The following is a 26,144-nucleotide window of genomic DNA, read 5'->3' as shown; positions in this document are numbered from 1 at the left end:
CTACAGTCTTCCTTGAGTCCTCATTTATATTAGCATAGCTGTATCTGCTTTCTTTTGGAGAGTGTTTGCCTGGTCTATCCTTACCATGTTTTTACTTTCAATATCAATTTATTCTCACATCTAAGGAGTAATTTTGTAAACAGAATATATCTATATATCTATAGCTGTATCTATTTCCAATTCTGACAATCCCTGTCTTTTAATTGTATTCATTCATCTATTTACATTTAATATAATTTATGATATATTTAGGTGTAACTCTACCACTTTACTATTTTCTGTATTTGTCTCATTTATTCCATTTCCCTCTCTCTCCTTTGCTTGATTTCTATTGGGGTATTTTGTTATGCCATGTCCCCTTCTACTGAAATAATAATTATGCATACTTTTACTATTCTTTTAATAGTTAGAGATTAGAGCATGTGTCCTTGACTGTAGTAAAATATGAATTACTGTTCTCACTCATTTCCTGATATTTGGAACCTCAGTATACTTCTGCTCCATTTACTCCCTCTTGCCTTCTGTTGTATAATTGTCATATATTTTAATTCTGCATATACTTTAAATGACATAGGACAATGTTATCTTTCTGTGCCTTCAATAGACACACATTTTACACATACATCTAATCAAATTTTTTGTTGCTGTTCATTCCCTTCTTCATTTCCATGCTTCCATCTAGAATAATTTTTCCTGAGCCTGAAGAACTTTAATTTTTAAGTATTTCTTTTAGTGTAGATCTGCTCTAAATTATCTCAGGTTTTATTTTTCTGGAAATGTCCTTATTTTGCCCTCACTTCTTAAATATATTTTTGCTGTAAAGAATTCTAGGTTGGCAGTTACTTTTATTTAATGTTTATATTTTGTTTTTCATCTTTTTCTAAGAATTAGCATCATACTTATTGTTATTTCTCTGAAGATAATGTTTTGTTTTGTTTTCTCTTCTCTGTCTGCTTTTAAGATTTTCTCTCTTTGGTTTTCAATAGTTTTATTGTAATATGACCCAGTGTGGTTTTCTTTGTATGTATCTTACTTAAGTTTGTAGTGCTTCTTGAATCTGTGGGTGGATATCTTTCAACAGTTTTAGAAAATTCTCAGGCATTGTTTCTTCAGATATTGCTTCCGTCCCTTTCTGTCTGACATCCAATTCTGATATCCCAGATACATGCATGTTAGATCAAAACAGTGTGTCCCATATGTCACTTTTCTGTTTTTTACTCATACTTTTTCTCTCTGATCTTCTGTCTAAATGCTTTCTACTGATTTATCTTCTAATTCATTAATACTTTCTTTGTATATGACTGCTGTGTCAGTTAAACACTATTGCTATGTTAATTTCTTTTTTCCAGTCTAATGTTTTCCTTAAATTAGCTTCTCTGCATTTCAGTTATCTTTCTAAATTGTTTATCTTGTCTTTCATATTTTGAAGATACTAATCACAGTTGTTTTTCAGCCCACGTTTAATGTACTATCCAATACATGGATCACTCCTGGTTCCATTTCTATGGTCTATCTCTTTTATCGGCCTCACATCTTTGTATACATAGGAAGTTTTGCATGAACGCCATACCACATATACTTGAAAAAATTGTAGAGGCTCTAGATGTTGTTGTCTTTCTCCTGGAAGAATTTATTTAGCTTCTAACCAGAATTTCAAGTAGGAGCAGATTATCTCAATACAATCAAGCATCAAGATGGTTCAAAGTATGTTTTAGGATTATAAGAACATTTCCATTTCATTTCAGCTGTCCTCCTGGGGTGTGATCCTTCCACCGTCCCAATAAAATGCCTGTCTTGTTTACTAGAGCTTCTCCACTCTGTCAAATCCTGAACCCCAGTCCTTATCTCCTCTGAACTTTTGGCATCTTCTCAGGCTCCCAACAGTGACTTTCTGCCTGGTGTTTCTGCCTCTCATTCTGTCCTCCATGTATAAATAAACAAATAACTCAAGGGGAAAACCAGCTTAGACTCTCAGACTCTATTCCTCTATTTACCTTCTTTCTGGTATCTTGCCCACTTGGGTCCTGGCTGTCTGGATAATTCTAAACTTCCTTTTTGCTTTACTTTTTGGCCTCCACAACCCTATGAGGCTGATGAAGTGGCTCTTTGTTGATGCTCTCTACTCAGATTCTCATGCTTACGGGGCTCACCTCAGTGGTCTCCCTTCTCTCCAGAACCTTGCCACCATCACCCCCAAGTCATAGCTGCTGTGATAACTATCAAATACTTTCTATTATAACACAGTATTTGTAGTTGATTCTGATGGGAGTGTTGATCTGATACAAATGTGTTTGTCAGAACTGGAAATGGATATTTGGGTCTACATTTCAAGCTGCAGAATTTCTTAGACTCTCAAGTTTCTAGTGAGGAAATGATTTTCTGTATCTCCAAACTGAGTCCCAGAAACCTGAAGGAAATGTCCCTCGAAGTCTTGAAGTTTCACTCAGAAAGCCCTCGGATGAAGTCCCGCTTGGTGGCAGCGATGGAAATACAGACAGACGAAGCCTCTGATTTTCAAGAATGCCGTCTGGTCCCCTGGCAGCTTCACACCACAGTCTTTCCTCTTCGGAGAGAACGCCTCGTTCCATATGTTCCCCCAGACGGTAAGCTCGATTTAGGGCCTCTTTCCAAACGCAGCTGCGGTTTCCCACATGGATGGTTGGGAGTTTTGTTTCTTCCGGCTTTGCTGGGAGTCATTCAAGGTGAACGCTCCTAGGTGTTTGGAAGGCTGTGCCTTTGGAAGGCATGGTGCTGGCCTCCAGGAGTCAACTGTGGATTCCTCTCTCAAGGTCTCAGTTCCTCATCTTTCAGACCCAGGCACTGTTCCAGACCCTTTCACCTCAACATAATATATTTGAAACCTTCCATTCCCTCATTTCCATGGCCAACGTGGCTGACCTCTCCTCCCTGCATTCTGCCCAGCTCCTTGCCTCTGACCCAGCATCTCTCACCCTGAGTAACCACAAACTGGTATTTCTTTCATTTAGTTTCTCCCACTGCAAACCCACCCCTACAAGTCAAACCAGCTTCTACATGATATTTCTAAACACACACTTGGTCATGCCGGTATCCATATTTAAAATGTTTTAACCTCATAGGCATCACATTTATACTTCCTTTGTGGAAGGAGAAACACACTGCAGCCCCTCTGCAGAACAATTTGTGAATATATACCATGAAAAAATGCGCATCCTCTTACCCTGAAATTCCAATTCTACTAATTTACCTTCAGAAATCCTACTCAAGTATATCCATTGCAACACTGTTCACAGTAAAGATGGGAAAAAACCTAAATGATCATTAACTGATGCTATTTAAATAAATTATGCTGACTCTAGCAGGACTGCCATGTGGCTTTTTTTTTTTTTTAAAGCATAAGGTGGACACTTCAGTGCTTTTATGGATCAATTTGCCAAGATACCTTTTTTTTTTTTTTTTGCGGTACACGGGCCTCTCACCATTGTGGCCTCTCCCATTGCGGAGCACAGACTCTGGATGCGCAGGCCCAGTGGCCATGGCTCATGGGCCCAGCCGCTCCATGGCATGTGGGATCCTCCCAGACTGGGGCACGAACCTGTGTCCCCTGCGTCGGCAGGTGGACTCTCAACCACTGCACCACCAGGGAAGCCCCAAGATACCTTTTTAAGTGAAAAAAATAAAAACCAAGTTGTCAAACTGGGTAAACAGGATAATCCTTTATATGTTTCCAAAAAAGTGACAGAAAAATAGACATTTCTTCACTTATGCATCATCTGTCTTTCCACACTAAAGCCTCTGTTGAAAGACTGTCATTTATTCTATCTTCTGAATAATAATAATAGTATATCAGAGAAAACGGCCTGGGTACTTATCTGTTGTGTCGTAGTTTGATTATGATTTTGAATCCACTTGTTTATGACAAAAATGAAGTTGTGTTTGAGAGTGAGATGATTTTTGAAAATGAAGTTATTCTTTTGATATAAAAGGGAAGTTGTGTGCCAGGATGTGATCATCCACACCTGTGTTTGCCAGTAAGCCCTCAGTAGCTCAGCTGCTGACGGATCCCCGGAGGGCTTATCGATAAGAACATGAGGACTTCCCTGGTGGCGCAGTGGTTAAGAATCCACCTGCCAATGCAGGGGACATGGGTTAGATCCCTGGTCCAGGAAGATCCCACATGGTGCTGAGCAACTAAGCCCATACACCACAGTTACTGAACCTGTGCTCTAGAGCCTGAAAGCCACAACTACTGAGCCTGCATGCCACAACTACTGAAGCCCACGCACCCTAGAGCCTGTGCTCCACAACAAGAGAAGCCACCGCAATGAGAAGCCATGCACCACAATGAAGAGCAGCCCCCACTTGCCACAACTAGAGAAAGCCCGCATGCAGTAATGAAGATCCAACACAGCCAAAAATAAATAAATTAATTTAAAATTTTTTTAAATCTTAAAAAAAACATAGGAAGAACAACTGTGGGGAGGGGACATTTAGACGATAAATGCTCAGCGTTTGTGAGGACCATTTAAAAGTGTTTGGTCTGGGCAAGACTCCCCTTTGCTGATCTCTGTAGTTCTCCAAAGACCTTGGGGCATTAGCTCCTGCCGTGGTAAAGGCAACTCTGTTACCAGCAGTGGCAGAAGCCATGCTGCGGCTCTTAGAAGAAGAGCATCTTCCCCACCAACAGCGGTGCCATCATTCCCTAGCAACAGGGATGCTTCACTTTCCTTTCCCCAGCAGTTGGGTATCAGCTAGTGGTTGGGTAAGCCGACTCTCCCAAGAGCTAACTCGTAGAAAGGTACACCTCAACTAAATATGGACTTTATTTCTTTCATCTCCACTTGCCTGGAACAATAGTGTAATTAATCTCTCATTGGTTTGGAGTATGTTATTTCTTTGTTGGTTTATTAAGAGATATTATCCTGTATGCAACTGGCTTGTGAAATCATTATAATTCCCACTGTGAACCTGTGTTAAAGAAACTATTCACACAGATAATCTCAGTCTCTCAGCATAATTTGTCCTGAAACAAAACACTGGGAGTCTGGGGTGAGAGAGTCTTGATTTTCATTGTTTACCCCCACCAAAAAATATCTTTGAGTGTAGAAGCTCCAATCAGCCTCATTTCCCATCTCCCCACCATGTACTCTGACCACTGCCCACTCCAACATACTCACCCTGTCCTGAACACACAGGGTGTGTCCGCAGCAGAACACATCTGATCAGTTTCCTTGGCCTTGCACAGCCTTCTCAGATCTGCCACTAAACTCCTGCCCATCCAGCCTTAATCAGACTCCATCCCTTTGGTTGCAAACATGCTTGTTCCTTCCTCCAGATTTTTTTATCCCTCCTCTTTAGCACCTCTCAAGTTATCTATATCTTAATTATGACCCTCTCCCTAAAGGCTTCAATGTTCTACCCAGACAAAGACCAACTCCTACTTATCTTCACATAAGGAGCCCAGAACAGTGCTCAGAAAACCGTAGGTGCCAATCAGTATTTAAGAATGAATGAGTTTCATGAAACCCCCAAAATGGAAAGAGCCCAAATGTCCATCAACTGATGAATAGTTAAATAAAATGTGGTATATCCATACAATGGAATGCTATTTGGCAATAAAAATAAATGAAGTATCTATATCTGTTGCAGTGTGGATGAACCTTAAAATCATTATGCTTCAGTGAAAAGCCAGTCATGAGGGACCACTTATTATATGATTTTATTTACATGAAATGGTTAGAATAGGAAAACCCATAGATATCGAAAGTAGGTTGGTGGGTTTCTGGGGCTGGAGAGGATGAAGGGTATGGAATTGCTTTTTAAGGAAATAAAAATGTTCTAAAAAATTGATGATTGGTGATGGATGCACCACTCTGTAAATATACTAAAAGCCATTGAATCGTACATTTTGAATGGGTGAATTGTTTGGTATGTTAGTTATATCTCAGTAAAGCTGTTTGAAGAATTGAAAATGAAAAGAATGAGTGAGAGAAGGGTGAATCATGAACCAGGTTAATACAAGTTAATGGGGCATCTCAGTAAGTAAAAAGCCTCTCTCACGTGACTCCCTATACCTGCCAAGAGGGTCCCTCCTAAATTATTGAGTTATTTATACAACAAATAGCATCAAGGCTATTGTGTGCCTTCAAGAAGTTAATCTAACAGAAATATTCTCTGCCATTGGAGAGCTAATCACTTAGGGTAATAGCCTGATATTTAACAAAGTATTATCCAAAGAGCTTTATTATTGTTATTATTACAGTTGTGTTAAAAGCTAGAAAGGAAAACATCCAAGCCACCAGTAGAGTAGAAGAATATTCCTTGTCTGGTCTGGATGAGGCCCCAATTGTCAGGTAATTTTCATTGGACGTTTGGACGTTTTCTGTTAACACTGCTTGACCTTGTCTCCTCACAAACTAACTGAGCTTTTAGTAAAAGAATGCAGAGCCAGCCAGTGTGTGCTTGGAGTCTCTTACCCTGTCACTGCTGGGATGGACGGCCCTACCTGGGGCACTGAGGAGTACCTGGAACTTGGCCCTGACACTGTTCTTTGATACTAGCATCCACATCCTCCTTCCAATGCCCGGCAACAGGGATAGATAGCTTTAATTACACCAGTCCTTAAGGACACTTCCAGGCCTTCACTGAGGCATTTCATTTCCTTCTGCTAGGGGCCCCCAATGCCAGGTGATATAATTCAGCAGAAAACTTCCCCGGGAGGAATTTTGAAAACTAAACCTCCAACTTCGCTGACACTGCAGGTGTTCACTGAGCTGGGCCCACTTCGCTTCTTTTCTTAGGGCCAGTGATTCATAGCTTCTGGAGCTCATGAAAATCTGATCAGGCTAGTCTTGGACTGAAACTCCTATATTCCCCATTGTCTCCAGTATAGATTTCAAATTCCTACAGATGACAACACAGTCTTTTGCATTAACCCTATTTGCCCCCTCCCTTCCAGCCACGTCCCTCACCATCCTCATCTTCACCACTAGCATTAGTACATCCTTCTGAGATACTACACGTTGTACTTATCCTTGGCATGAATTTTCCACCTCATCCCCCCAACAACCCTCCGAGGCTGGGAGTGTTCTTATCTCCATTCTACACATGAAAAAAGAAAAAAAAATACAGGGAGGGAATAACTTCCCCAAGTCTTATAGCTAATAAGTAGTAATATTCGGATTTCAGCCCAGGCAGTCTGACTGTGATTTTAATCACTTCACTATTTCACATCAGCAATACCAAATTACTTGCAATTCACCCAATGTGCAATTTTCTCATGCCTCTGGGCAGGAATGGATCTGGTTTTCTGTAGGGCTGAAAGCATATACCGTTTTGCAGACCCTCTTTAAGGAAAAGAAAAAAAGTACTAATAAAAATTTAGGTATTTATAAGGGAAAAGAATCTGAAAAAGAATAAATACATATATATGTATAATTAAATCACTTTGCTGTACACCTGAAACTAACACAACACTGTAAATCAACTATACTTCAATTTAAAAATCCAATTTAAAAAATTCAGGTATTAATATGAATGCTTATTTCGAATAATAAAAAGGTGGCAAATTACAATTTTAAAATGCTGAAAAACATCAGAAAGTTTTCTTAAAAATCCAGAAAAACTACACTATTTCTATCATTGTCTCTCTGACATATATGTCTATCATATGAGTTTCCTACTTTTTCTCCAAGGGCGGAGGTTGGTAAACTGAGGCCTGAGGTCAGCTGCTGTTTTTGTAAATAAAGTCTTTTTCGGCACACAGTTGCACCTGTTTGTGTACCTCTATTGTCTGTGGCTGCTTTCTTGCTACAAGGAGTTAGAGTTGAGTGCTTGTGATAGAGAAGGTATGACTACAAAGTCTAAATTATCTAATATCTGGCCCTTTTACATAAAAAGTTTGCCAATTCTGCTCTAGGGCTGTGGTCTCTGAAGGGAAGAACTTAAGAAAGGTGCTATGAAACTTAGTTTCATTGACTTCTTTTTACCTATTTTGCTGCCTCTGGGCCAGAAATCCATCCACTCTGGGTTCCTCCTTTGAGACTTAGCTCAGACATCTTCTCCCTTAGAAAAGCATTCCCTGACCCCTCCCCACCAGCCCACACCAAGAGCCAGTCCTCTGTGCTCCCACACTCCCATTCAATACCCCTTCATTTATTGTGGGGAAAAACATCATTTCTCTAAGCTTCCCTCTAATTCAAGATTGGAAAGATGAGGATGTGGTCTGACCAGACAGGGTCCACACTGATTTGAAAAGAGTGACACATACTACTTAGCTGCCTACCTTGTATCCATTCTCCTTTCTTACTTAGTCACAGAATGTGATTTTATTCTGAGCGGTGTTGTGTCAAGATCAAAGATTACATTTTCTGTCTCATGGTTCTGGTCAATGAGATATAAGTGGAAGTGTTGTGTAGGATTTTGAAAAGGGTTCCTACTAAGAACTGCCTTGGGTTGGAGGTAACTCCTTCTTCTGTCATCACCACCCTGTCTCCTTTTGGCTTCTTTTAATATAGATTCAATGGCTGTAACTCCAGCAGCCATCTTGGATTATGAGGTGACTTTGCAGATGGAAATCAGTATTAAGGCTAGCAAAATAGAAACATAAAATGTACTCTATGTCCAAGCAGACCCAGTAGAGCCACCATAAAAATCCTGAACTATCTACTTTCAAAATACTCTTATGTTAATAAATAAATTCTTGTGTGTTCAAGCCACTGTAAATGAATCTCTGCTCCTAGCAGCCAAATGCAACCCCTAAGTGGTACAGGAGACAAAATTCTTAGGTTATTTAATCAAATAGGGTGGGAGGGTGAGAAACGCTTTAGAACTATTGAACACAAAAAATGTTAGATTTTTGTCATATGATTTTACAAATTAATGATAATTGACATTCTAATCAGGCACTAAACAAATTGTGCTATGAGAGAGGTTATCTTAGGATATGTTTTCATTAGACAGTGTTCATTGGTGCCAACTAAGAACTGTAACATATATATATTTAAGCAAAAAAAAAAAGAAGAAGAAGAAGAAGTGGCGGGGTTATTTGGTTCCTGTCACTGGGATGAATGGAAATGGATCCAAGGCATCCAATAATGTCGTCATCTTTTATGTAAGTTTCTCACTCCCTGTTCCAATAGCGTTTTCCATGTGACTAAGCAGCAGGGAAGCATAGCCAAAACAAGCCAAGGTGTGCAGTACTTTCATTTAGAGGAAATATACTGTTTTCTCTCCCAGAATCCATGTAGATAAATCCCAGGGAAGATCTCTGATTGGCCAGCTAGGATCACATGCCCACCCCTTGTACCATGTAGTATTGGCAGGGAGGAGTGTGGGGATTGGCCAGTCTGGGTCACATGCATGCCCATGTGGTCAGGGGACAGAATACCATGATTGGCAGCCCCTCTGGAATCATACAGGATACATAGTCAAATGGATAATGAGAGATGAACCATGTCCCAAAAAAGATGGATTATAAGATAAAACCATAGTACTCACTACCTAGTGCATGGCTGTTAGCTCTTTGAGAAAAGAGGCCAGTTCTGTTTCATATCTAATGTCTCTGGCACATGGTGGACATCTTATGGGTGTTTACACCTTCATCAATGAACACTTAATTTGGGTATTTTCTAACAATAGAAACAGTAGCCATTTGTGAACCGCCTCCTATGCCAGCAATTTTTTTTTCATTTAGTCCTTAAAACAATTCCAGTTGCTGATGAGGAAAGTAAAGCTCAGAGTCATCCAATAATTTGTCTAAAACTGCACTGAATTCAAACTCCATTTTTATCCAAATACAAAATCCATGTTTTTGCATGACAACACACTGCCTCTAAAAGTTTTCAGGGTGGTACACCTTATCATAGATCTGTGGGTTTTTTTGTTTCATTTTGTTTTTTTCAAATCATGTTGGAGAGGATCAACAACAGGGAATTTCAAATCTGGTTGCCCATAATGATCACTTTGTATGCTTATACTGGATCCTGGGCCTTGTTCTTGTTAATTTTGATTTAGAAATTATGGAGTAGGACCTGGTAGTCTGTATTCTAGCAACTATTGTGAATACTACAAGCAATCAAAACACACAGAAAACAAAGCATTTATGCATTTACCACCAAGCTTAAAAATAAAACACATCATGTGTAATTAAAGTCCTCTGTAATCCTCTCTGATGTCATTGCCGCCCCCCCCCACCCTGCCATAGGCAATAGCGTTTATCCTGAAGCTTGGGTTTACTATTTCATCTATGTTTGTACCATTACTACATATGTATGTCCATATGTAATATATAGTATCTTTTTGCATATTTTATACAATATGCATTAACTCCATGTTCTCTTCTACAATTTTCTTTGATCTCTCAGTTGTATCTTTTGAGGTGCAATCACATTGATGAATGTAGTACTAGTTCATTTGTTTTCATTGTTGTATAATATTCCATTGTTTGCCTTTATTTACTGCAATTTATGTATCCGCTTTTTCTTTAATGTACATTTAAGACGTTTACAAATGGTCACTTTTACAATGTTGCAGTGAACATTTTTGAACATATCCCCTCACTCATACCCATGATACTCTCTAGGTTATATTCAGAGGGGTGGAATTGTTGGGTCATGGGGAATGGTGAGTCTGTTTTTTTTCAGAACTGCTCAGTTGATTCTCATGGGCAGGAAAATTAAAGAACTGCTAAGTCTGTGCCAACCTCAATCTGTTACACCTCAGTGCTTCTCAAATTCTAATGTGCAAATGAATTTCCTGGGGATCTTGCTAAAATGCAAATTCTGATTCTATAAATCTGGAGTCGGGTGAGATTTGTAATTTCTAACAAGCTCCCAGGTAATGCTGATGCTGGTCTGCATGAACCACACTTTGGCTATCAAGTTCTATCTGAATAAAAATGAAAGCTCATTCTTTCAACAAACTAGGCACATACTATGGACTAAAGGCAGACGATGTGGGCAGGAATAAGAAGGGTGAACAGACAAGTCTTTTTTTTGGAGACAGTCCCAGTTTTGCCTAACATCTCTGTGCCTCTGTATGTGACAGATGTCATGGTTGTCCTTAAACGAGACACTGTTTCTGTATCTTATGCTCTAAGTAAGGAAACTTAAAGGAATCAGCTTTCTGAAAAGGAAACTCTCTACCCTATGCAAAAAGCTTGGACGTCAGGACTAGATTCATCAGCATCTTTCTCAGGGCAAAATTAGAAGAAGCCCCAGATATTATTCTCACCAGCATCCTCCTGTCAACTCCAAATAGTGAGGGAGCAAGAAGGAAACCTGGAATTATTCACTGTTTCACAAATTTTTCTCCTTCAGAATTCTGAGCTTTATTGAATTGCTGATTTTTTTACTAAATGTTAGCACCACTTGGAGATACAAACGCTATGCCCAAACAGAGGCAATGATATCACTGAAGACATGGTGGTTTGAATTTTGTTGCTAACAGTTGTGATTAGATAAAATGGTTTTGAAAAAACCACAGACTCATCTCTAATGCACTTGGACCTGCTACGGTTGCTTGCTTTGCACACCCCAAAATACGGGGTGAGTTTTCACTCTAAACAACCCATTCTTTAACTTCAAGTAGTGTTTCTTTTAGACAAGATGGAAAGTGATTAGAGACGAATGTGCATGGAGGAATCTCGAAGACTTTGCTTCAAGCCCTTCACTTCAAGAAAGTGTGATGTATGTTCTCACTCTTGCAAGATGATGCTCAGAGCCTTCCATGGAATTGGAACAAGCATTTGCCTTGAAATCCAATATTTGGGCTCGGCTTCTATGAGCAATGTGGCCTTGGGAAACCCAATTGCTTTATTGAGCTCCTCATTCAATGGTACAGAAAACATTTTTTTAGAACTGGAAATCATTTTTCTGGAAAATATCTCAGAAGACTGTTACAGATGAAGATCCTTACAGCTAGAAACACACACGAATTTCTCAATGTCACCAGCCAGTGTGGGTTTATAGGGCTTTGCCCAAAAGTAAGGCCGTGTATGAGCTGCCAAACACATCTAGTTATAAAGATTGAACTTGTCATGAAGGCACCTTAGCTTTTACAGTTCCATTTGGACTTTATTAACTTAGTAAAATGTAGAACATTAGAACTAGTAATATGAGATTATCCACATGTACTAAATATTTGATAAGCATTCATCATTTTATTTTTCAAATGGGCTGGATATAAATGCCCAATTTCTATAAGTGTGATAGCTCCCAAGCCCCTTTATGTAATAATTATTGACTTCTTGTTTATAAGCAGTCCTGAAAGTAGTGTCTCTTTTTAATTGGTTTCCTGATGACTTTCTTTTTTCTTTTTTTAATTAAACAATGCCACAGACAAACTTTTGAAGCTAAAGACACTTTAATGGATATGATCTGCCTGCCTTTCTTTTCCTGGCTGTATTCATTATAGGCAAATCAATGAAAATTGATAAACTCATGATGGAAAAAAGGAATGTATTTGTATTCATTACAGGGGATTGGAGATAATAATAAAATGAAGTGTTGTTATAGTGAGATATAAACGCAACCTACAGAACTGTTCAATATGAGAATAGCTAGATACATTTCATTACCATGATAGGAAGCAGCTCAGAAGCGGAAGCCAATAATTTTAAAAGTCTCGAGCACAGGGTTATGCTGACTATACAGTTCAATACGTTAATTGACAATAAATCCTGCTTGGCTCTAAAAGGCACTTGACTAGTCATTTTCAAGATGGTCCTGATTTTTTATGATGCAGAACTTTTAATTTACAGGGATGATAAAAATAGATTTGCTTTCAGCCACTTGTATTTGATTTAATTACCTAATCAACTATAAATCATCTACTATTGAAAAAGTAATTTAAAAAGATGATATTTGGCTGTCATATTTTTGGGTTACTGCTTGGGAGAGTTTGGTGACTGGAGAGGAAGGAGACTTTGGCAGTGTGAATCTTCTACACTTTCCTCCAAAGTCCGAAAGAACTCTGCAAAGTTCGGCTCCACCTCCAAAATCAGTCAATTGGCATTTTGACTTACTTACTTCTTAACCAGATATACCTTGAAGGGGTGTGATGTTGTCATTACAATGGGAAAAATTGGGACTTGATTATATCTTAGCATTTTTCCAGCTCTTATATGCTGCCATATTGCCCCTAGTGACAAGTTGGATGTGAATCTAATATGGTAGTGAAGATTGACTATAGAAAATAGAGGCTCACCTCAGCAGAACCTGCTAGATTAAATGCTTGATTATAGATGATGGATATTTATGATTAAAGAAGAAAGGCGTGGTTTCCTGGAATAATTGGAGGTTCTGATGCCCCAATGTCAGAAGACCTGCTACAACATCTCTCTCCAGGCTTGGTGAGACAACTCAGACACTCCCATTTTCTATTTGCCTCTCCAGAAATCAAAGTCTGCAGCTCTTTTGTGACCATATGCTAATTACTAGCCACTTGCTTCTAAAAGGTATATCTCATCTTGTTCCTGGGCTGCTCAAAATTCTTCAGTGGTTTCCCATCATGCTCAGTCTAAACTTTTAGGCAAAACATCTCCTTAACACTTCAGACTCTGTCAATATTCCTCCATCCGATGTGTTCTAAACATTCTGAAGGTCTTTTAATTCCTGCAGAATTATGGTTTATTGAGGGAATTCCCTGCTGGTCCAGTGGTTAGGACTAGGCACTTTCGCTGTCGTGACCCAGGTTCAATCCCTGGTCGGGGAACTAAGATCTCACAAGCTGCAAGGCATGGCCAAAAATGAATATGGTTTATTGGCTGAATGGATGGATGGATGCAAGGATGAATAGATGCAAGGAAGAACGAGGGGATGGATAGGTGGAGGGATGGATAGGTAGATAGATGGATGGATGCAAGGATGACGGGATGGAAGAGTGGGTGGATAGATGGATGAATAGCTCAAGTAACTGTCTTTCCCATTCCTGGAAGTATTTACCCCTAGTCCCTAAAATATCTTCCTTTGCTCTAATTCATTCTTCTCCATTCTACATCTCAGACATGTCAGTGTGTCTGAATCATATTTACTTGCTGGATACTGAGGTGATTATGCCTCTTGGTGAAGTTCAACCTTACTTATGGTTCTAACCTCTCATCTTGGCTTTAACTCTGGGGACCCTGAGGTGCTGGTGATGGACACTATTTTCCTTGATTCATGTTACATTTAATTACCTCTCTCCGACAACCAGGCATAGGATTCTTAGCAGCTTTCTATTCCCCCACTCCTATTTTCTTTGGAGTCAACCCATACTGCCTGTCTTTTAACTAGAGGGGGCTGCAGTTCTTGGTCACATGTAGGACCAAGATGAGAGTGGTAGATTCAGAGCTGAGTCAGTCAGTAGATTTTTAATTTCTAGAGTGAGACTTTTCTCTAAGTTTGGTGATGATCTCTGGTTGTCAGTTTCTCCCAAACCTCATCTTAGTTTTGCAAAATGCCTTATACCAAAAAATGTTAATAATTGTCAAAGCTGTATAATGGATACAATGGGTTCATTTTTCTGTCCCACTTGCATGGATGCATGGAATTTATTCTTTTATCTTTTTGAGCTCCATATATTAAAATGAGCAAAGATGTGAAACTCATGATACCTAAAATACATGTGTGTGTTTATACCTATTATTGAAAGGAAGGAGTAATAGCCCAATTTTACTTCAATACAAAAATATTATCCTAAACATAGTTATTTTCATTTATATATCCCCTGCCCCAGTCCAAGAGCATAGACCCATATTTTTACAGACTGGCATTAATAGTGCCCAGGTCATTTTGTGTTCTGCTTTGTTCATTTCATAATTGATCAAAAACATTTTCCATATTTCCACCCAGTTTTCACAATTATAACTTCTACAATCTGCAAAATATCCTATCATGTCGATGGAACATCATTTAGTTCATCATTACTCAATGGACGGACATTTTAAATTATTTCTATGTTTTTGTTGCCATTGTTGTCGTTGGAGATAATGCTGCAAAGACTAATAAAAGATGTGAATATAAAAAGTCTGATTAAAATTTATCATCAATTTTTCCCTTCCCCAAAGAGTATTTGATTACCTTAGAGCTCATTATGTCCTTAATCTCTATTTTCATTTTCTTTTTTCAATTTTGGTACCTATTCATTACCTCTCTTAATATTTTGTAATCTTCCCTTTCTCTAGCTTTAAGCTTAAAAAGCATACGAAATTCTGTTTGTGCAATAACACAGATAGGAAGTCAAACCAACCTGAATTGAAATGCTCTGTCTACCACTTTGTAGCCCTAAGAACTCAGAGAGGTGATTGAATATTTCTAGCTTTCATTGCTTTCATTGGCAAAATGAGAACAATACCTTCCTTATAAGTTTATTTTAGAACAAACTCTAAGAAAACTTTTGTTGTTACTCTTAACATTTTTATTATTATTTTCTTTGAAGAGCTTTAAAAGTTTGGACTCAGAGAAGGTAGGATCAGGCCTAAAGACTGTAATAGAAAAAAAATATTTTTGGTATAGTTTATTCATCTGCTTGTTTTCTTCCCACTTCCATTTAAATAATTGTAGAGAGCACTGTTATGGTAATAGACCAATTGTAGGGGGTCTATGCGTAACTCACCGTAAAAATCTTTCTCTGAGATTTCTTCCCATGTTATTATATAATATTCCTAAAAAATGAAGTTTAAAATAAATGGCAGCAGTTTGCCCCAAAGAATGGGTATTTCACATTTTTTCACACACAAAAAAAATGGTGATTCATTAAGATGGTATTGAAGTTTTAACTATCGTAAATAACATTGTGGTCAGTAAATTTGAGTATAAAGCATTTCCTTCAAATAAGTATTATTTCCTTAAGATGAATTCCTGCATTTGGACTTATTGTGTCAGACAATATACACACTTTAAACTTGATTCATTTTGAAATTATGTTTTTCTAAAGTATTGTACAAATTTTTTATACCCGCTAAACCCTCTTAGGTTCCGTAATACTAGCAAAAAGAGGATAGAAAGCTTCAAAGAAATGAACCCAGCTAGTTTAGTAATACAAGATTCATATTCTGGGAAATATCATACATATTTCCTTTTACATTTTGTTGTTTCAGACTATGTTTGCATATGAAATAACCAAATAAATACTGTTTTCATAGTAAAAATGCTATCGCTCAGACAACATATAAGGAAAGACATAAATTCACCTGGTAAGTGATATTGTACAGGGAAAAAAATGAAAAGGACATTTATTTTGCTAAAAGCTCCACGGATGGGACTAAAATACAATACAGCTTGATCAGGTTCAGTATAATTTTGCGTGTCTCACAAATGTCAGCCAAATGGTTGATTGCTTAATATAATACTCTGTGTTTAGACGTTTTGGATCAGCAAAATGTCTGCTTGTAGTTGCTATTATTAAGAAACAGTGGTTTTGCTTTTCTCTTAGTGATGGAGTTTTTCTAGACTAGCATGTAAAGGGTGGGATTGTCTAAGCTTTGCACTCCCCCCAATTTTCTCTTTCTCTCTCTCTCTCTTTCACCCAGGCAGCAGATCACTCCTTTTCCATCAAATGTTCACCTTTGCTAATGAGTAGTTAATGGGTTTTGGCATCATTGAAGGCACAAGCACAAACAAGGTTGTAGGATCCCGGGATGGCCTGGTGTACTGTAATCGTGCATATGGGATCCTCAGATCCAGCCCCTGAGCCTTTTCCTACATCCCTCGATACTTTCCTGGAGAATCGAGTGTTTAGAAATACAGCTCTATTTTAAAACCTCCAAGTCACCACTTTATATGACTACATCCTCTTCTCTTGGAATTGATAACATGTTGACTCAGAGTCATAATGGTAACTTCCTCATGAACAGCTGATGTTGTGAAATTAACAAAGATGAGAACTCCCTGACAGTTGAAGCCAAGAAATGAATTATAAAAATGTACTTCAGTCACAATACCAGAGAGACTCCGCTTATGAATTAGTAACAGATGGGAAAATACTATTCACTTCCAGTTTTACATAAACGTCTATAATGCTTGTTCTGATCATAAGTTTTTATTTCTTCCAGAGCTTCATTATGGTTCTAGCAAGATTTGCCATTAAAAATAATAATAATAAAAAGCTTGCTGTGGGTGGATGCTATTTTTCTCTCTTCCTTCTCTCTCTGTTAAATAAAAAAGTAAAGAATAATTCAGGTGAAAGATATACATGTCATTTCATTGCTTACTTTTTGTATTGCAAAACAAAGTATTCTATAGTCCCCTAAATCACGTGGTCGAGGGTAATTTATTATTATTTTTTTAGACTAACATCTATGCTCTGAAAGGGAATTGTTAGTTAATAAATTCTCTGTGCCACTTTTCCATAGTACTCCTGCTTTTCCCACAATTAGAAAGTAAACATCTCTGATGTTTGGAGCAAACTCTTGATATAAGAACTGTCTCCATCAACACTGTGTCTTGATACTAGTATTTGGCACAAATCTAAGCCCTCTTAGATTTCCCTCGACAGCTTCCTTCTTTGAGAATATACCACTTCCACCTTCTGGACCACTCTGCTGCATCTCTGGCAGTGCCCTTGCCAGCCTAGCTGGGTTGGCTGAGGTCAAGTTGAAGCCGTGGACCTGGATCACCCTCATTCCCAATAAGCTGAGCCCTGCCCACCCCAAGTCATCCCTCCACTTCTGCTCTTGGATGTAATGCCACACCATGGGGGAGGGGATCCAACCTCCTTGAGGGATATTCAAGGGCAAATGATATAACCTTGAAATGTGGAGAATCAGTTTTCCATGAGGGGGAATCTTGACCAAAGGAAACAGGTATAGAAGGGCCCGGGCAAATAAATTCCTCCTTCTTTCTCCATTACGGAGTCTCCTCCTACTTGTACTTCCTTTGTGTAACTTTTCTTAAGAAATTCCCTTTTGCTAAGCCACCCTGCTCACTGAGCAGAAGTGATGTGTCTCTTCGTAGCTTGTCATGAACTGGTAGCCGTCCCTGAAATCCAGGGTGCAGTATCGCTTCACATCTTTCCTGGCCCCACTCTTATCTTTCCTTTACCCTCCCTGTCCTGGACTCTCAGCTCTCAAATAAAGTGAGAACACTTTCATCCTTGCTTCAAGCTCACTTTCTTTTTTTTAAATTTTTTTAATTTTTTAAATTTTTATTGGAGTATAGTTGCTTTACAATGTTGTGTTACTTTCTGTTGTACAGCAAAGTGAATCAGTTCTACATATACATATATTCACTCTTTTTTAGATTCTTTTCCCATATAGGTCATTACAGTGTATTGAGTAGAGTTTCTTGCGCTGTACAGTAGGTCCTTATTAGTTATCTATTTTATATGTAGCAGTGTGTCTGCGTCGATCCCAATCTCCCATTTATCCCTCCTCCACTTTCACCCTGGTAACCATAAGATTGTTTCCTACATCTGTAACTCTATTTCCGTTTTGTAAATATGTTCATTTGTACCAGTTTTTTAGACTCCACATATAAGCAATATCATACGATATTTCACTTTCTCTGTCTGGCTTACTTCACTCAGTATGACAATCTCTAGGTCCATCCTTGTTGCTGCAAAAGGCATTATTTCATTTTTTATGGCTGAGTAATATTCCATTGTATATATGTACCACACCTTCTAGATGGGCCACCATCTGCCTTGAACTGCATAATTATTAGTAGTTCCCCTTTTCACTCTTTACAGTTATAGGGTCACCTTCTCTCTAGAAGAGAAAACTTTGGAAGAAATGGAATGGAGTGTAGTAGGTTGCATAGTATCCCCCAAAAGTTCTGTCCAAGTCGTAGCCTCTGGTAGCTGTGAATGCAACCTTATTTGGAAATAAGATCTTTGCTGATAGAATTTGGTTGAAGGTCTCAAGATAAGATAGTCCTAGATTTAGGGTGGACCCTCCATCCAGTGATGAGTCTTCTTACAGGAAACAGAAGGAGACACAGAGACACACAGAGGGAAGGGCCATGTGACAATGAAGGTGCAAGTTGGAGTGATGGGTCTACAAGCCAAGGAGCTCACAGAATTACTGGCAGTCCCGGAAGCTGTGAAAAAGGCATGGAACAGATTCTTCTTTGGAGAATCAGAAGGAACTGATCTTGCCAACATGTGGATTTCAGACTTCTGGCTTCCAGAACTACGAGAGAATAAACTTCCATAGTTTTAAGTCACCCAGTTTGTGATGCTTTGTTATAGTAACCATGGAAAACTAACACAGGGAGGACAGAAAATCTTAGTTGACTTTTGTTTTTTTTTCTGAAGGGAGAGGGATTGGGCTTGACCTGACTCATGCTTGCCCCTAGGTTTGAGAAAATACCCACCATTAAGCATCCCTCAGATGCCTTTTCAGATATGTATTCACATAAACAACATTGGTTAATTCACAGATCAAAAATAAGATAAAGACTCTTTGGTCTGCAATTTGGTAAATCCCTGGTGTTTTGCCCAGCCACATGTACTCTCTTTTAGCCAATAAACCCACTTCAGTGAGGCTTTCTAACTGTTCTCTGCCATGGGAAAGACCTATATTTTCCAAGTAGAAGGCATTCTGCAATCTGGTGAACTCCTATTGATCCTTCAAGAACCAGCTCAAATGTCTCCTCCACTATGATGTCCTCCTGATTTTCCCAACCACTGAGCATTCCCTTATTTGTGCATTTAAAGTACCAAATGTTTTCTTTTATAGAGTACCATTCACCATTTACTGAAATTGTCAATTTGATTTCCCATCTCTTTCACTAAAAGGGCCTGCATTTTTGTGTTCAGAGTGTGTGTATGTGATCAAAAGCCCATACATACCTGTATCAAATGAAGGGTAGATCTTGTTTGCAAGGCAGGCTTCTTGAAACAGTGTCTAAGGACAATTCTAAGTACAGAAATTATGTTCCTCTCCTATCTTTTCCCTTCAAACTAAGCTGCTTATTCCCCATAGCCAATCTTCCTTCCTAAAGTCAACATTTTATTTGTGAAAGTGCTTTTAAAAGACGGGGATTTCGGCATTATTTTAGAGAGACTTTCTAAAGAACAATAACAAGTCTATTTGAATCTTTTATTTTGTATTAACTAGATATTTTATCATAAGTGAGCAGGGAGTTTCTGGGTCACTAGTCTTTATTGCTTTCTTGAATGCATCTCAGCCTTTTCCATAGTTCAACTCCATATAATCCCCAATCTTTTTTTCCTTCAAATTTTAACTCCTTCACTGTGTTCCTCATAACTCCTCTTGTTAATATCTCTGAGAATTCACTGTTGAATTATCATCTTCAATGTGAAAATGTTTTGAACTCATGGTGAATTGTGCCTTTTAAACAGGACTGTAAGAACTTGAGTAATTCAGCTTGTTTTACCCTGAGCCAAAAATATTTGTTCCAAGGTTTTCTTTTCCTCCTTGTTTTTGAGTGACTGAGGGAGCCCTGTCCTGTAGCAGTGGCATCTGTTTTAGGTTTATGTTTAAAGGAGTCCTTATCTCTGACCCTGGCATAATTAAATAAATGTTCTCGGGGTCCCTTTTGAATTCCCGCAAAAGGACACAGTAAATGTTCACTGTAATTTCTGTACCTGTCTTCTTGCCTCTTTCTCTGCCTCCTTTCTTCCACCTGTTCCCATCAGGCACCCCGTTTCTTCCCCAGTCTCATCTCCTATTACACATTCTCTGCTTCAACCACAAAGACCATTTCTGAACCTGTCTCTGTGTGTTTGTATATCCTATCCTTTCTGAATGGAATGACCTTTCTCCTAGTCCAGACTCACCCATCAATGTTCAGAGGGAAACCTCACTCCACCAGAAAGTCTGACTGCTCAGAGCACTTTTTTCCTGTCCTGAGTTAATCTATTGAGATGTGAGTTGTCCTCTCTGCTCTGGAAAGTGCCAATAAACGAGATAAACCTTTTTCTTCTTCATTGCAAGATGGCAGCTGGGACTTTGTATTCTGAATTCTGGCTCCCAGCCTGCATGGAGGTCAGGTCACAAAGGACAGACAGAGCAGAGCAACAGCTTGTAAAGTTAGCCAAGGACACCTGATACAAAGAAAGGAGTGCAGAGCTGGGGAGGGATTGCCCTAAGCACAAGAATACCTGGGTTTGTGTTATGAACAGAAATAGTAACAGAAGATGGACCAGCTCTACGTTGGAACAGAAGAGGCAGGAAGGCAGGTGGGAAGATGGCAAACTGAATTGAAGATGAAAGAGGTGAGCAGACCCCAATCCATCTAAGTTTCTAAGGTCTGAGTCAAAATCTGCATTTGTTCAGTGACACAATTTCTCCAGATCTGCAAAGCACTGGGTCAGAAAACTGTCATTTTCTGAGCGCTTAATCTGTGCCCAGCAGTGTTCGATGATTTGATCACATTATTTCATTGAATCACCAGGTGACCCTGGAAAGAATGTATTACTGCTCACGTTTCTCAGAAAGGAACACCAGATGCAAATATGGCATTAGAGAATCAAGGTTGGAGTTCAATGTCAATGTGTCTGATGGTTAAAACATTTTCTGGTCTACCAGGTCCTCTCTCTTTTTGAAGCCAGGGCCTGAGGCCTCTTGTTTGGCCATACCTGGTCTCACATATGTATGGCCCCAGTGGAACCAGCCTCTACCCATGGGAGAAAGAACTCAGGACAAGCTAAGCCCATCTCACTTTGGTGCCTCAAATGAAACTGGATAAGACCTAGTCCAGTCCCAGCCCCTAACGAGATTCTCTGATTACCAAAGAAGGCAGTGGAGGAGTTAGAAATTTAACTGTCAACCTGGGAGTTTTCTAAGTCCTTCTGCTTCTCTCAGCCTTTCACTCCTCCCTACAATGGGCAATAAAGTCCCATTGGCACTCATAGGCAGAAGACTTCTGCCTCCCCTGTGGGGTTCAATCTTTGGCTAACATTGTTGAGCTTCTTCTGTCATCATTATTGGTCTCTTTTATGGCCCTCACTGGAACTTAACACTCTTTGTAAGAATCAGCCCGGTCAGAGGGTTCCAGAGAGGACCATTGGAGTTTTATGGAAACTTTTCCATCTGCTAAATAACCTTGAGAAAAGAGTTTAGTTATTGACTTCCTGACTCATGGCTCTACCTCCCCAGCCACATGGGGTGAGAGTTTATATTCTCTGACATTCAGTATCTCCTGAGGATGTAGCACCATTGTTGACCTGAAGCCATCATTTAATCATGAAAGAAACTGACTCGGAGTTTCTGATTGGCTGTTATTTCATTGCCATTTAAATAAGTCCAAGTTTGGAGTGTATGTCGCTAACTCTCCCTGCTATGTTCCTGCCCCTGTCCTGTCTTAAAGGCACACACATAGATGACATCCACGTTTGCCCTCTTTTAGGGTTTGAGTAATAGATGCATGATTCCAAGGTCAAGCTCTTAAATCCCTCATCACCCATTAGGCTCCTCCCAATTACTCTGTGAATCACTACGGTTTAAAGACACTATGACTTAAAAATAGATTGATAAAAGTGTAGATATAAAGACTTTTCCAGGATTTGTGTTGTACTATAGGTGACACTGGAGGGAAAATTATAAGTTATAAGTCTTCTTCCTAGGGATCTCTCTAGAACCTGTCAGGGTAAGAACACTTGGCCATAAACCCACCATTTCCAGCCAGAAGTGTCAGAGTTTCTAGAGAATTGGGTTTATGAGGAATGGTTGCAAACAACTGAAGAAGTAATTAATTGAAGGAGGACAAGGGGTGTGTGGCATTCAGCAAGATTGTGCTGGCATAGAACAGCCATGAGAATGGAAGTAAATACCCAAAATACAGCACAATTTCTGTAACACTAGACAGCATCATGATGCTTTACATAAGTTATACCATTTATTTCTTGCAGCATCTCCATGAACGGGTATCTTTGTTTGTTTGTTTGTTTGTTTGTTTGTGGTACGCGGGCCTCTCACTGCTGTGGCCTCTCCCATTGTGGATCACAGGCTCCAGATGCACAGGCTCAGTGGCCATGGCTCACGGGCCCAGCCGCTCCGCGGCATGTTGGATCCTCCTGGACCAGGGCACGAACCCGCGTCCCCTGCATTGGCAGGCAGACTCTCAACCACTGCGCCACCAGGGAAGCCCTAATGAATGGGTATCTTATACCCATTTTACAGATGCCAAGACTGAATCTCTTACGTGTCTTTTTTTTTTAATGAAATGTAGTTGATTTACAATATTGGGTTACTTTCAAGTGTATAGCAAAGTGATTCAGTTATATATGTATAATATTCAGATTATTTTCCATTATAGGTTATTATAAGATATTGATTGTAGTTCCCTGTGCTACACAGTAAATCCTTGTTGCCTATCTACTTTATATATAGTAGGCTGTGTCTGTTAATCCCATACTCCTAACTTATCCTCCCCTCTTTTCCCATTTGGTAACCATGTTTGTTTTCTATGTCTGTGAGTCTGTTTCTGTTGTATTTTGTACATAGACTCATTTGTATTATTTTTTAGATTCCACATATAAGTGATATAATATTTGTCTTTCTCTGTCTGACTTACTTCACTTAGTATGATATTCTCTGGGTCCATCCATGTTGCTGCGAATGGCATTATTTCATTCTTTTTGATGGCTGAGTGATATTCCATTGTGTGTTTGTGTGTGTGTGTGTGTGTGTGCGTGTGTATACCACATCTTCTTAAACCAATCATCTGTTGACTTTGATTTTTTAGATCCTGAGTGTGAAGCTTGACTTTTTACTTTCTAGATACCAGGAGGTTGGCTTGTGTTCAACCCTTAGTTGACTAGGGTTCAAGCTTGTTGAGACTAATTTCAGTGGTGATTCTGCTATCTAGACTGTCTGATGATCTTGACTTTAGCCCATGGAGTATTAAGAGCCCAAAATAAATAGGCACTGGAGCCAACAGACCTGGATTTGAATTATGGCTATTCCTTTTTCAGTATGACTTCCCTAGTCTAGAAAATGAGATGTATAGTGTTTAGCTTCTGGAGTTTTATGGGGAATTAAATGCACTAATATTGTAAAAATAGATGCTCAGTAGAGTTTGGACTCTCTTTCTCACAGTTTAGTGTCAAAGGTCCATTGCCCCTTATATAGCAAACTGTCTCATCCATCACCCTCTGAACTCCCACATTTATCCATCCCTATCTTTTAGAACCTGGAAACTTCTACCTTGCATTATGCATAGAACTATGTCTAGTGCGCATACACTGTTGGAACTCATCACTGCATGTATTCATCAGGGTTCTCCAGAGAAACAGAATAAATATGTATATTATATTATATTTAATAAGCAGCATTAACAGACCACCTCTCCAACAAAGTATCTTTATAAGAATTCCCAGTGTTCATAAAGTTGAAAGACGATATGAATCTGGTGATGGAAAAAAATAAAACAAATGGCCTGTTGTAGCTCAGGGCGTCTCAGCCTCAGCACTGACATTCTCTGTTGTAGGGGGCTGTCCTGTGCACTGTAGATGTTTAGGAGCATCCCTCGTCTCTACTCACTAGATGCCACTAACACCCTCTTCCCAGTTGTGATGATCAAAAACGTCTTCGGACACTGTCAATGTCCCCTGGAAGATATAATCACTCCCAGTTATGATTCTCTGCTTTATAGCATAGATAAACAGCAGAGTCCAGATTTGAGCTCATTTATTTCATTCTAGAGCCCAAATTTTATGTCACCATGGTAATGATTACTAATTCTGGATCCTTACATCTTTAAAGTTCCTCTCCTTTCAACCTTCAATTCACTGATAGGACTGCCCCCCTAGACCACTCACAACAACCAAGAATGTCCCCAAACATTGTTCTAGGGGTGTGGGCGGGTGGCAGGCAACATCACCTCTGGCTGAGAACCACTTCTGTAAAAGACATGGAGGGCTTCCCTGGTGGCACAGTGGTTGAGAGTCCACCTGCCAATGGAGGGGACACGGGTTCGTGCCCCGGTCCAGGAAAATCCCACATGCCGCGGAGCAGCTGGGCCCGTAAGCCATGGCTGCTGAGCCTGCGCATCCGGGGCTCCGCAGTGGGAGAGGCCACAACAGTGAGAAGCCCGCGTACCGCAAAAAAAAAAAAAGATATGGAAACCTCTGCTTCAGGTCACAGGGATAACTGCAGGAGTGAGCATTATGCAGGCGGGGTCACGTGCTCTGTATGAAGCCCCGTGATGTCACCTGACATGTGACACCCACTTTAATCCTCACAAGATTCAGAAAACAGATTGAGACTCAGGCGTGGCCAGCAGCGTCCTCTAGGCCACCGAGCTAAGAAACGGGAGCCAGAATTTGGATACCCTGCGTTTTCCTTCACTCTGTTGGGACTTCTCCTCCAGATCCTGGAAAAGCCAGTATTAGAAGATGACGTGAAATACCAAAGAAAGAAAGGAAAACAATCAGTGGAGGCAAATCAAGACTACAATGAGATATCACTTCACACCAGTCAGAATGGCTATCATCAAAAAATCCACAAACGCTAAATGCTGGAGAGGGTGTAGAGAGAAGGGAACCCTCCTACACTGTTGGTGGGAATGTAAATTGGTACAGCCTCTGTGGAGAACAGTATGGAGGTTCCTTAAAAAACTAAAAATAGAGCTACCATATGATCCTACAATCCCACTACTGGGCATATGTCTGGAGAAAAACATGGTCCAAAAGGATACATGCACTCCACTGTTCATTGCAGCTCTATTTACAATAGCCAGGACATGGATAGAAATAAAGGCTTTCTTCTTCCTTCCGGAACTCTCTTTGGTTAAGACAGCAAGTGGGGAGAGGTACATTCTTTGTCATATTTAGTTGTAGTGCAGTAGTGATAGTGGTGATCCTGGTATGTATTTAAAGCCATCACCAGGTCACTTAGGTGTCGCTAAGTCAAGCAAAACAATTCCCTGTAGGTTTGGAATCTCTACAAGCCAGGTGTGCACTGGGTTATCCGAGGATTTGCCAAGCCACAGAGAGCTGAGGCTGCATCTCCCATCCGCCCTCTCATTGCTGATTTTATGGAATCGACCACAGTAACAAATGGCCTTGCATTTGGATGGTGGTCCCAGTTCTGGTTACAGCTGAAACTCTCTGTCATTGTTGACATATGTGCACTCTGAGAGCTCTAGTGCCACTGGCCATCTGTCCAGGAGTCCAGAGCCATCCTCGGTATTGAAATTCACAATCAGAAGAGGCAGCTCTTCCCCAGCAGACACCTGCAGCCTGGGGCTCACAGACACGGCCTCGCCAGCTACCCATCA

Source organism: Mesoplodon bidens, assembly GCF_964165515.1.
Source record: "Mesoplodon bidens genome assembly, chromosome: 15".
In the NCBI taxonomy this organism is placed as follows: domain Eukaryota; kingdom Metazoa; phylum Chordata; class Mammalia; order Artiodactyla; family Ziphiidae; genus Mesoplodon; species Mesoplodon bidens.
The sequence above is the reverse complement of the archived record's forward strand: the minus strand, read 5'-3'. Positions refer to the sequence as shown.